At 32.4% G+C, this 12682-nt stretch overlaps 1 long non-coding RNA gene across 1 annotated transcript; it reads right to left on the bottom strand.

Moving 5' to 3' along the window:
* Nucleotides 1-10316: 10316 nt before the first annotated feature.
* On the bottom strand, nucleotides 10317-12504 carry LOC149513660 (uncharacterized). The gene is made up of 6 exons (XR_016329700.1): nucleotides 12332-12504; nucleotides 11787-11965; nucleotides 11291-11405; nucleotides 10947-11129; nucleotides 10701-10769; nucleotides 10317-10558 (listed from the first exon to the last, which is right to left on the bottom strand). It is a non-coding gene; the product is annotated as an uncharacterized LOC149513660 (long non-coding RNA).
* Nucleotides 12505-12682: the final 178 nt, after the last annotated feature.

Here is a 12682-nt window from a genome sequence, read left to right as displayed (position 1 = left end):
GGTAATTGAAGCAGCAAATAAGAATATAAAAAAAATTCTTAAGAAGATGACCCAGACTTACAAAAATTGACATGAGAAGTTGTCATTTATGCTGCATGCATGTCGAACGTCAGTGCGCACCTCTACTAGGGTAACCCTATTTTCTTTGATTTATAAGATGTAAGTTGTATTGCCAGTAGAAGTAGATATCTTATCCTTGAGGGTTCTAAAAGAAGTTGAATTGAAAGAGGCTGAATGGATTCGAAAATGCTTTGAACAGTTAAATTTCATAGAAGAAAAGAGATTGATAGCTTTGTGCCATGGTCAGCTATATCAAAGAAAAATGATAATGGCTCATGATAAAAAAGTTTGACCTCATTATTTTTGAGAGGGAGAGTTAGTCTTAAAAAGAATTCTCTTAAATCAGCATGATAATAAAAGAAAATGAACTTCGAATTGAGAAGGGTCATACATGGTGAAACGAATTTTCTTAGGTAAAGCGTTGATATTAGCTGAGATAGATGAAAATGATTTATCCCATCCTATAAATTTTGATGCTGTGAAGAAGTGCTATGCTTAAAAAAAATAAAAAAAAATAAAAAAATAAAAAAATGAGAAAAACAAAAAAAAAAATAATAAAAAGGAAGACTCAAGGCGAAAAACCTCGAGACAGTGGTTTGAGTCGAATAGGGGTTTATCTAAGTTGAAAACATGAAAAAGCAACTTAGATAAAGAGAATACAACATCAAATCTAAAAATTCATTGGCATGGACGCTAGCAAATTTTGAGGAGTTTTAAGTTGTTGAGTGCATCGGGTGGTTGAGTTTTTCAAAAAAGACCTCGAGATGTGTTATCATGATTGTTCGATTGTTCACTTTTAGGCATTGTCTTCCCATACCTATCTTTGTAATTCTTTCTTGGCCAAAGTTTGTCAGCATTTTTGCTAATAAAAGACATTCTACTTCATTCTTTGTGTGTCTCTTCTGTTGATTGTTTCCTAACCATTCTTATTCTTTTCTCCTTAATACCTTGCAATGAAAGAAATGTGTAAATGCATTCTTACTTTTTTATATTGAAATAATGATTAATAAATGAATAATAGCATAAAAGATTTCTACATTACATTGGAAAGGTCGAGAGTGATAAGGGAAAATTTGAGATGTTCAGTTTCTAATAAGGACATTGAATTTAGAAAGGGATTTCTTGCAGAAAAAATGTGAAAATTAAATGAAAGAGATAATTGAGAGTTACGCTGACTTGATCTTTGAAGAATAAAGGGTTCGAGGCTCAAGAAAAGAGCTTGAGAAACTTAAGTACCACAACTGAATGGGAATTAATTAACAAGAATTTGCATAGCGTGCATTGCATTTCACGTGCATTGCATTTTGCATAGCATATACTACATTTAAGAAAGTATATTGTATAAATTTAAAAAGCAGGAGTATTCCAGGATCTCACATGGAGAAGACAGATGTGAAGACTTTTTGATGTAAAAGTTTTAAATTCTCGTTTGAGAAAAAGCTTGTGAGGTAAGATTCTAATCCTTGAAAAATGATATCTCTTGGTATTAGGGTCGATTTGTAAGATCCTTGAGCATAATCTCCTGAAATTCCTTCAAACACGATATTTGACTCCTCTAGACATGATTGTCAACGAGCATTTATGTTTCTCAAAGGCGTTGACCTCTGTTTAGAGGAGCTTTATTTATTTTTTCAAAGTCGTTGAGCCTTTGTTTAGATGAGCTTTATTTATTTTTTAAAAGTCGTTAAGCCTCTGATTAGATAAACTTTGTTTATTTTTAAAAATCGTTGAGCCTCTATTTAGATGAGTTTTATTTATTTTTTAAAAGTCGTTAAGCCTCTGATTAGATGAGCTTTGTTTATTTTTCAAAAGTTGTTGAGCCTCTGTTTAGAGGAGTTTTATTTATTTTTCAAAAGTAATTGAAGTCTCTGATTATAGGAGCCTTGTTTATTTATTTTTTTAAAAAGGGTGGTTGAGCCTCTATTTAGAGGAGCTTTACTTATTTTTCAAAAGTCATTGAAGTCTCTGATTAGAAGAGCCTTGTTTATTTTTTATTTTAAAAAGGATGGTTGAGCCTATGTTTAGAGGTTTTTATTCATTCTAAAAAAAATGAATATGTCGGCATAAGTGGGGTATCTATGTCTTTACATAATTTTTGTTGTACAAGAAATAAGTAAATAGGAGCAGCTGTAGACACTGAATTTGGTCCAAGCTCGGATCAATTGGGCCTAGTCCAAATAGGGTCAGTCAAACCTAAAAATTTAGGCTTAATTGGTTTTTTTTTTATGTAATTTATTAATTTATTAATTTATTAATTTGTTTTTCTTCTAGATTTTTTTTCTTTCTCATCTTACCATAAGTGGTATGATCCCACAACTCATTGTGACTATCACTATAGGATTATTGATCACTCTACTAAAAATTACACTGCCTTGAAACATAAAGTGCAACGACTGATCAAGGATATAATGATTAGTTTGATACAGAAAGGGTAACTGCACCAAATGTTAGTGACAATCCTTTGCCTAATCACAATGTGAATGCTCTGAGTAATGAACAGGAGCATCATTTGAAGAGAAAAATTATAGATATTAAGACACCTCTCAGTTAACTGTTTGATGCTTTAAGGAAAGCTGACATGATACAACTAATAAGTCTACACTGTTATCATGAAACATATATAGCAGGCACTAGTTGTAAATATCATAGTGGGGCAATGGATCATTCTATCAAAACTTATGAGCAGTTTCATCAAAAGATACAAAAACTCTTGGATTTATACCAGATTGAGGTCTATAAAAAGAAAGAAGGCTTAGAGAGTGTTGAAGTATCCATGATTGACAAGCCCATAAAAGTATTTCCAAAATCGGTGATAATTCACTATAGAAACAAGCCAAAGTCAGTTCTAGACAAACTCATTCCTCGACCGATAACTTTTAAAGTTCTGACTCCCTTCTCATGCAAGGATGATAAAGTTGTACCTTAAAAATATGATTGTGATACAGTGGTTCAAGAGCAAGAAGAGAATATCTTTAAGACTGATGCCTCCAATATAACTAGTATAGAGATATTACTCGAAATGAAAGATGCTACATCTAAAAAATATTAGAGAAGGCTAGAAAAGAGAAAGCCAAGGTAAAATAAGGATGAAATAATCCTAAAATAAAACCTGAAGAGGATCGTCCGAAGTAGGTGTCAGAAAAAGAGGCTTGTGAATTCCTAAAGATGGTAAAACGTAATGAATATTAAGTTGTTGAATAGTTAAACAAAATGTCAGCACGAATCTCATTATTATCACTGCTATTGAATTCAGAATCATATCAAAATACTCTGTTGAAAATATTAAACCAAGCATATATGACATATAATGTATCTGTTGAATATGTGAACCACCTGACTGAAAATTTAGTCATGCCAAATTATATTTCATTCAGTGATGATGAGATTCTCTCACAGGAAAAAAGAAGTACCAAGGCTCTATATATCACAGTCAAATACAAGAGCCATATCATGGCTAAAGTTCTTATTGATAATGGCTTCGCTATCAATATTATGCTTATGTCAACTTTGGCAAGGCTACCTATCGACTACTCTCATGTGAAATACAGTCAAATGATAGTGTGAGCTTTTGATGAGACCAAAAGAAAAGTTCTAAGAAATATCGAGATGCCCTTACAAATTGAGCCATGCACTTTTAATATAAAATTTTAAGTAATAAATATCTCTTCGTCTTATAACTGTCTACTAGAAAGGCCATGGATTCACATGGTAGGGGCTGTTCTTTTTACTCTTCATCAAAAAATTAAGTTAAATATAGAAGGCCAGTTAGTGGTAGTGTTTGGGGAGGAAGACATGTTAGTGACCTAACCTTTGAATGCCCCATATGTGAAAGTTATCAAAAAAGTGAAAGAGTGTTCCTATCGATCTTTTGAACTGGTCAACTTTGTGGGTGAAGGATTTAAAAATCAATATTTTTCAAAGATAGTAATGAGCCAAGTCATCAATAAGGGCTGGTATTCAGGAATAAGACTGGGTAAGAACTTGTAGGGAATAATGGAACCCCCAATAAGGGTAGACAATAGTGAAAGGCTAGGCCTAGGCTATGAAGTAGTAGAATGGAAAATCAAGAGAAGGTCAGCAGGTAAAACAGTAAGACTAATGATTATCCTACACTTGTACGAGACTTTCAGACTTAAAAGATTCATGTACCCAGATACAGAAAAATGTATGAAAGAAGCTTTCTCTCAATTAACCATTCATGCTATTGAAGATAAAATGAGGCTTAAGTAAAAAAAGTGGGTCTATCTTTATCCGTCAGATTATGAGCTGAACAATTTGAGTGCTATTGAAATGCCTTTGACCTTTAAAACTAATTCAATGTAATTGTACATCCTAATAGTTATTGCCTAAGGCATTAGGGTGATTTTTCTTGTTTGGGCCATTTATCTTTTATTATTCTAATAAAGATTAGAAATGATGTATTTTCATTCATTTCTTCTTATGTCTTCATTATTGCCATTTTTCTCAAATACATCTTGCCAATATATCCTATTTCATTCAATGTCAAGTTCTTAAATGAACATGAAGATAATTATGATAATAATCAAGATGTTAGTTTTGAGAATTCAATTAACACTGATAAACTTGATAATGAAAAGAAATCTAAGGAATATGTTATGCCTCTGAACCTAATGAGATTGATTGAATAAGAAATAAGCCAATTGAGCCTTATCAGGAGATAATTGACTTAGTGAATCTAAGAGATGAAGAGAATAAAAAAGAGGTCAGAATCGATACTTCACTTTTATCGAAAGATAGGCAACATTTGGAAGATCTACTTCAAGAATTCATAGATATGTTTGTTTGATCTTACCAGGATATGTCAGGGTTAAGTACAAAGATAGTGAAGCACAGACTTCCCCTAAAGCCAAAATGTAAGCCAATCTAGTATAAATTAAGGTGAATAAATCCTGAAATGCTACTAAAAATAAAAAAAGAGGTGAAAAAATAGTTTGATATAGGCTTCTTACAAGTGGCTAAGTATCCAGAATGGGTGGTCAATATAGTACCAGTTCTTAAAAAAAATGAAAAGGTATGAATATGTTTAAACTATTATGATTTGAATAGGGTTAGCCCAAATGATAACTTTTCTTTGCCTCATATCGACACACTGGTAGATAACACAGCTAGGCATTCAATTTTCTTCTTTATGGATGGGTTTTCAATGTATAATCAAATAAAAATGGCTGCAAATGATAGGGAAAAGACTATTTTTGTGACTATATGGGAAACTTTTTGTTACAAAGTCATGCCTTTTAGGTTAAAGAATGCTAGAACAATATACCAAAGGGTCATGGTGACGCTCTTTCATGACATGATGCACAAAGAGATTGAGGTGTACGTGAATGATACGATTATAAAATCTCATGAAAATAAAGATCATATCACTAACCTCAAATAATTATTTGAAAGATTGAGAAGATTCCAGCTCAAGTTAAATCCAGCCAAGTGCAACTTTGAGGTAAAGTCAAGGAAGTTACTAGGCTTTATGGTCAGTGAAAGAGAAACTGAAGTTGATCCAGATAAAATACAAGCCATTCAAAGTTTGTTATCTTCGAGTACACCAAAAGAAGTCTGAGGTTTTCTAAGAAGGTTATACTACATTTCATGGTTCACATCTCAGCTTACTTATAATGCAATCTCATTTTTAAGCTTCTCCGTAAGAATAATCATGGAGAATGGAACAAGAATGTCAAGCGACTTTTGATAAAATTAAGTAATACTTGTTAAGTTCTCTCATGTTAGTGCCACATGTTCTAAGAAAACCCTTAATTTTATATCTAACAGTGTATGAGAATTCAATGGAATGTGTACTGGGACAGTAAGATGAGTATGGTCGAAAAAAGAGATTTATTATTTGAGTAAAAAATTCACTGAATATAAGTCCAAGTATTCTCCTTTGAAAAAAAATATGTTGTGCATTAGCTTGGACTGCTAAAAGACTCAGACAATACATGCTTTATCACATTACTTGGCTTATAGCCAAACTGGATCCGATCAAATATATCTTTGAGAAGCCTTCTTTGTCTGAGAATTATTAGGTGGCAAGTGATGCTCTCGAAATATGATATCATATATATAAGCTAAAAAATTATAAAAAAAAGTGCTATAGCTAAGTTTCTTGCAAATCATGCTACTGAAGAATATGAACCAATGAGATTAAAATTCTCCGATGAAGATCTAATGACTATTTCTCAATTAGAAAAGGGGAAGCATGAAAAAAAATATTAGATGATGTATTTTGATAGAGCTGCCAATACTTGGAACATGAAATTAGGGCAATTCTGATCTCTCCAAAAGAATAATACTATCCTGTAACAGTGAGGTTAAATTTTAATTGCACAAATAATATCGTTGAATATGAGGCATGTGTTATGGGTTTACAAGATGCTATAGATAGAAGAGCGAAAGCATTAAAAGTGTTTGATGACTCAGCTCTAGTTATTTATCAATTAAAAGAAGAATGGAAGATGAGAGATTCAAAACTCGTTCCATATCATAAGTATATTTTAGAGTTGATAAAATAATTTGAAGATATCTAGTTTGACCATTTACCTCGAAAAGAGAATCTGATTGTCGATGCCTTGACTTCTTTGGCTGTAATGATTTGAATTAATGACAATACTGACATTTAACCCATCAAGCTAGATGTTAAGAATATGCTAACTCATTGCTCTAATGTAGAAGAAAAAGAAGATAGGAAACCTTGGTATTATGATATCTTACAGTATATTAAGGATCAATAATACCTCATTCAAGTAATAAAAAATGATAAAAGGGTCATCTGAAGATTAGCTATGAGTTTTTTCCTATATGGGGATGTTCTGTATAAAAGAAGTCGTGATCAAGTATTACTAAGATGCGTAAGTAAGGTTGAAGCAAGAAAAATCATTGAAGAGGCGTATGATGAAATATGTGGGGCACATGCCAATGGACATATGATGGTGAGATAAATCATGAGAGTAGGATACTACTGGTTGATAATAAAGAATAATTGCATTGACTATACTTGTAAATGTTATAAATGCCAAATATATGCTGATAAGATCCATCTTCTGCCATCTACTTTACATTTTTTGGGCACCACCTTGGCCATTCTCAATGTGAGGCATGGATGTCATTGGTCCTATCACCTCAAAGGCTTCTAATGGGCATAGATTTATTTTTATGATGATAGATTACTTCACAAAATGGGTAGAGGCAGCATCATATACAGGTGTAACACGATCTGTGATTTGTAAGTTCATAAAAAAAAAGATCATATGTAGATATAAACTTTCAGAGAGAATTATTTTAGATAATATCAAAATTCTAAATAGTAAGATGATGCAAAAAATATGTGCTCAATACAAGATCAAGCATCATAATTCAGTACCATACCATTCGAAAATGAATGGGGCAGTTAAGGCAACTAACAAGAATATCAAAAGAATTCTTGAAAAGATGACTGAGACTTATAAAGATTGACATGAAAAGTTATCATTTGCACTGTATGCATATCGAACATCAGTGCGTACCTTTACTCGGGCAACCTCATTTTTTTTTGTTTATGAGATTAAAGTTATACTACCAGTGAAAGTAGAGATCTCATCCTTGAGGATTCTAAAAGAAGTTGAATTAAAAAAAGTTGAATGGTTTCAAGAACACTATAAATAGTTAAATTTCATAGAAGAAAAGATATTGACTACATTGTGTTATGGTCAGCTATATCAAAAAAGAATGATGAGGGCTCATGAAAAAAAAGTTTGATCCCATTACTTTCGAGAAGGAGAGTTGATCTTGAAGAGAATCTTTCCAACCCAGCACGATAATAAAGAAAAATAGACTTCAAATTAGAAATGATCGTATGTGGTGAAACGAGCTTTCTTGAGTGAAGCACTGATACTGACTGAAATGGATAAAAATGATTTGTCCCATCTTATAAATTCTGATGCTGTGAAGAAATACTATGCTTAAAAGAAAAAAAGGTAAAAAAAGAGAAAAAAAAAAAAAAAAAAAAAAAGGGAATGAAAAAAGAGGACTCAAGACGAAAACCTTAAAAGGGGTGGTTTGAGTCATAGGGGATTTATCTAAGTTGAAAACCTGAAAAGACAGCTTAGATAAGGAGAATACAGTATCAAATCTAAAAATTCATTAACAGAGAGGCTAGCAAATTTAGATGAGCTCTAAGTTATTAAGTGCATCAGATGATGGGATTTTTAGAAGAACCTTGAGATGTGTTATCATGATTATCCGATTGTTCATTTTTGGGCATTGTCTCCCTATGCTTATTTTTGTAATTCTTTCTTGGCCAAAGTTTACCAACATTTTTGCTAATAAAAGACATTCAATTTCACTCTTTGTGTGCCTCTTCTGTTTATTGTTTCCCAACCATTCTTATTCTTTTTTTTAAATACCTTACAATGGAAAAAATGTGCAAATGCATTCTTACTTTTTGAGTTTGAAATAATGATTGATAAATGAACAATGGCATGAAAGATTTTACATTACATTGAAGAAGTCAATAGTGATAAAGGAAAAATCGAGATATTCAGTTCCTGATAAGGACATTGAATTTGGAAAGAGATTTCTTACAAAAAGAATGTGAGAATTAAATGGAAGAGATGATTGAGAGTTACACTGGCTCGATCTTAGAAGAATAGCGTAACTTGATCTTTGAAGAATTAAGGGTTCAAGGCCCAAGAAAATAGCTTGAGAAACTTAAGTAACATAATTGAATAGGAATTAATTAGCCAACATTTGTATAGCATGCATTGAATTTCACATGCATTGCATAGCATATACTACATTCAAAAAAATATAATGCATAAATTCAAGAAGTAGAGGTATTCTAAAATCTCACATAAAGAAGACAAATGTGAAGATATTTTCAAATTTGAGAAAAAGCTTGTCAGTTAAGTTTCTAATCCTTGGAATAGGATATCTCTCGATATCAAGATTGATTTGTAAAACATTTAGGCATAATCTCCTGAAATTCCTTCAAACACAATTTTTAACTCCTTTGGACATGATTGTCAAGAAGCATTTACTTTTTCAAAGTTGTGGTGCCTCTGTTTAGAAGAGCAATTTATTTTTCAAAAGTCGTGGTTACCTCTATTTAGAGAAGTAATTTATTGTTCTTAAAGTCGCTGAGCCTCTGATTAGAGGAGCTTTGTTTATTTTCTTTTATGTCATTGAGCTTCTGATTAGAGTAGCTTTGTTTATTTTCTTTTAAGTCATTGAGCCTCTGATTAGAGGAGCTTCATCTATTTTTCAAAGTCATTGACCCTCTGTTTAGAGGAGCTTTATTTATTTTTCAAAGTCGTTGAGCCTCTAATTAGAAGAACCATTTATTTTGCAAAGTCATTGAGCTTCTAATTAGATGAGTCATTTATTTTCAAAGTCGTGGAGCCTCTGTTTAAAGAAGCTTTGTTTATTTTACTCAAAGTCGTTGAGCCTCTGCTTAGAGGAGCTTTGACTAAAATTTTAACAAAAAAACATAAAAAAACACAAAAAACAAACAAAAGAAAGAAAAGCAAAAAGTGTCAAACTGAGTCTTGAATGGATGTCTACGTCTTTGCACAATTCTTGTTTCACAGAAAATGTGCAAAGAGAGGCAGCTGTAGACACCTAATTTGGTCTAGGCCCGGATCAATTGGGTCTGATCCAAATGGTTATTATGAGTTCATTTTTTTTTAATTTAATTTAATTTTTTAATTTTATTATTATTATTATTTATCTATTAATATTTTTTATTTATCTAATTAATTTCTTTTAGTTATTTATTAATATATTTATCTATTATTTTTATTTTTATTTATATTTTTTTTTCAGTTGAGATTAGGATTAGGATAAAAAATTGAAATGAATTTAGCCGTGATTTGGGAGCTAGCAGATCGAGATTAGATTCAAAGATTGAATTCAAATCCTAGAAGGAGTTGAGATTGATCAGAAACTCTTCTGATCAATCTCTATAAATAAGTCTACAGAAAACAAACGACACACACACACACAGAGGAAACAGAAGCTAAAAAGGTTCTAGTGCATCAGAAACAATTTTAAGAATTTGTGGAAAATTTTTTAGAATTTTTGAAGTTTTTTTCTGAAAAATTTCTGAAAATTTTTCAGAATCTAATGAAAAATTTCAGCGATATTCAAGTTTTCCGACAAATTTTTCGGTCAACTTTAAAGTTTTCGACATCTTTTTCCAGATTCTGGTAGAACATTCAATCGAAATCTGAGATTGTTTAGAGAGAAGGAAAAGAAAAGAAGGAAAGAGAAAGGAGAAGAGAAGGGAAATCTGAAGAAAAATCGAATTTCAGCCTTATATATCCTTTCCAAAACAACATCGTTTTTGCATTAGTAAAGCCATAAGATTCGTACGTTTTGTCAAGATCTGACCCGACCCATAGCACACCCGATCCAGCGATCCTTTTCTCTACCTGGATTCAAGCCAAGTCGAGCTGAATATGCTTGTCTGAAAGGGAGAGAATTGTTTAGGCACCTTATCATTAAGCATCTGGTCAAGATTAAATGTGTAATTTGTCAATCTGTTGTTCTTCAAGTCAGATACATCTAACCAGAATTTATGAATATTAAAAGGATCATAGCAATAACTGTTAGATTAGATGAAGAAATTTATGTAGTCACAAGTAGCTTACTTTACAGCACCATAATCAACTGCCTCAGCAGTGCTCGCAATCTCCTCCTTCGTCATTCTTCACCCTCACCTGATCAGCACATAAAGTAGCAATTTCAGATATAAGTTTGAAAGGTTGAAAGGCTACAATTTAACAACAGCAAGAACTTGAATTAAAACATACATCACAAATAGTTTTACAAACATAAGGTACTCAAAAAGAGCTAATAAACATTTGTAACAACAGAGATAAGTTTCAATATTATACCACGCTCAATAAGCGCTGCTTTACATCGATTCTTGGCTTCATCAGGTATATAACTAATCGAACTACTTAGTGTAAAAGGTTCGAAAAGGCTTGCCCTCTTTTCCAAGAACAAGGCCAAAACCGACATGGCTAGCTTTAAATATGAACTATCACCGTGTGGAAGCCACCCTGAACATTTGGCAGCTTGAAAAATAAACCGAAATAATGTCAGACCTATAGCTAGAGACTAGAGGTCTAAAGTTGGAATTACACTTTATGATCCTTAATTTGTAGTCTAGTTATAGTAAATAGAATAAAAAAAGAAGTTTCACTTCATTAATAAAGGATTTTAAAAATTACTCAACAGAATTCTGGAAACAGCTTTGAGAACACACTCTGAACACCATATCAAAATGTTGCTGCTGGCCTACATCAGTAACATATATAATCCACTCAGCTTTCTCTTCATTGAGGCGATACCTAAAAATTGCAAGCAAAAAGATTGATGCAAAAGCTGCTTAATTCCTCCCAAGGCTAACATGTTCCATATCAATACATAAACAGTAAACTTTATGAAACGCATGCTATAATCTCTAAACCAGTAAACAACTCAAAGCAAATTGGTCTAACATTAACAAGGTACCCCATGAGATCAACATAGAAAAGGCAACAATAAGCAATAAATCATCCAAAGTTTACACACTATAGAATTTTCAAACCAGCCCACTTCGTAATTTTAGCGACTCTAATTTCTTTCAATTCTCTTGGTGGCACATAAGTCAGGCAGATCTCACATATTCCGCAAGAAATGCTACAAAACAATAGAGGCTCATAACATCATATTCAAGGAAGGAAACTTACCAAAGAGCAGTCAGATCAGTTGATGCCTAGTTGAAACCACCACCACTCTTCACCACAATAAAAGGTACATTAATGCCTCCAACAAAGATCACACGAGCTCCCTGACTTTCCTCAACTAATCCTTGTTTAGTCAACACCTCTATAACCCCGGGAATGTATGGGTTATAAAAGCTCTCCCCCTGTCAACAAGGAGATAACCATAAACAAAACTTGCGAGTTTACACAAATTCAATGAGGTTATGGAAAGCTTGTATTCAGAAAAAAAAAAAAAAAAGATACAATCCCTGCATCATCACTAGCTAAGTAGCGAGTCGTCAAAGTCATGTAATCATGTATAATTGCATTTGTGTAAGATATCTGGTGATTATATAAATGTTAAAGTCAATAAACATGTATATTTACAGTGTGCACAAGATTGAAGATGATTATACAAGGAAGCCCAAAATATAAAGATACGTTAAAAGTGAAACATAAATAAAGAGATTTCTATTGATCCCTAAATATCATACAGAGAATTTCATACAGAGGTGCACCTGAAAAATTACCTAAGCTGGCCTAAGTATCATCCATACATAGAGCTTCTGTCACGTTGCTTACTTTTTCCTCTAGATGGACTCGAGTCGTTGATAAACCTTATGAAATTTCTGCTAGCAGGATCCATGCTAGTAGTGCTCAGTAAATTTCTGCTTGAGCATCAAATTCAAAGGAATTAGACAGTATTCACTCACCTATAGATCTCCAATTGCTGTTTCAGTAGCGTCTTCAAAGTTTGGAGACTTTTCAAAGAGGAACTCAATCAGCATGCCAAACTGCAAGATAAACGGGAAAATTTATTTTTAAAAAATTGTTACTGATGGGAACATGCTAAAAAGATGTATAAACTTGTGCTTTAACAG

The sequence above is a fragment of the Durio zibethinus genome, chromosome 18 (assembly GCF_047325235.1).
Source record: "Durio zibethinus cultivar Kanyao isolate XHJ-2024 chromosome 18, ASM4732523v1, whole genome shotgun sequence".
Lineage (NCBI taxonomy): Eukaryota > Viridiplantae > Streptophyta > Magnoliopsida > Malvales > Malvaceae > Durio > Durio zibethinus.
This window is presented reverse-complemented; position numbering and strand designations above follow the sequence as displayed.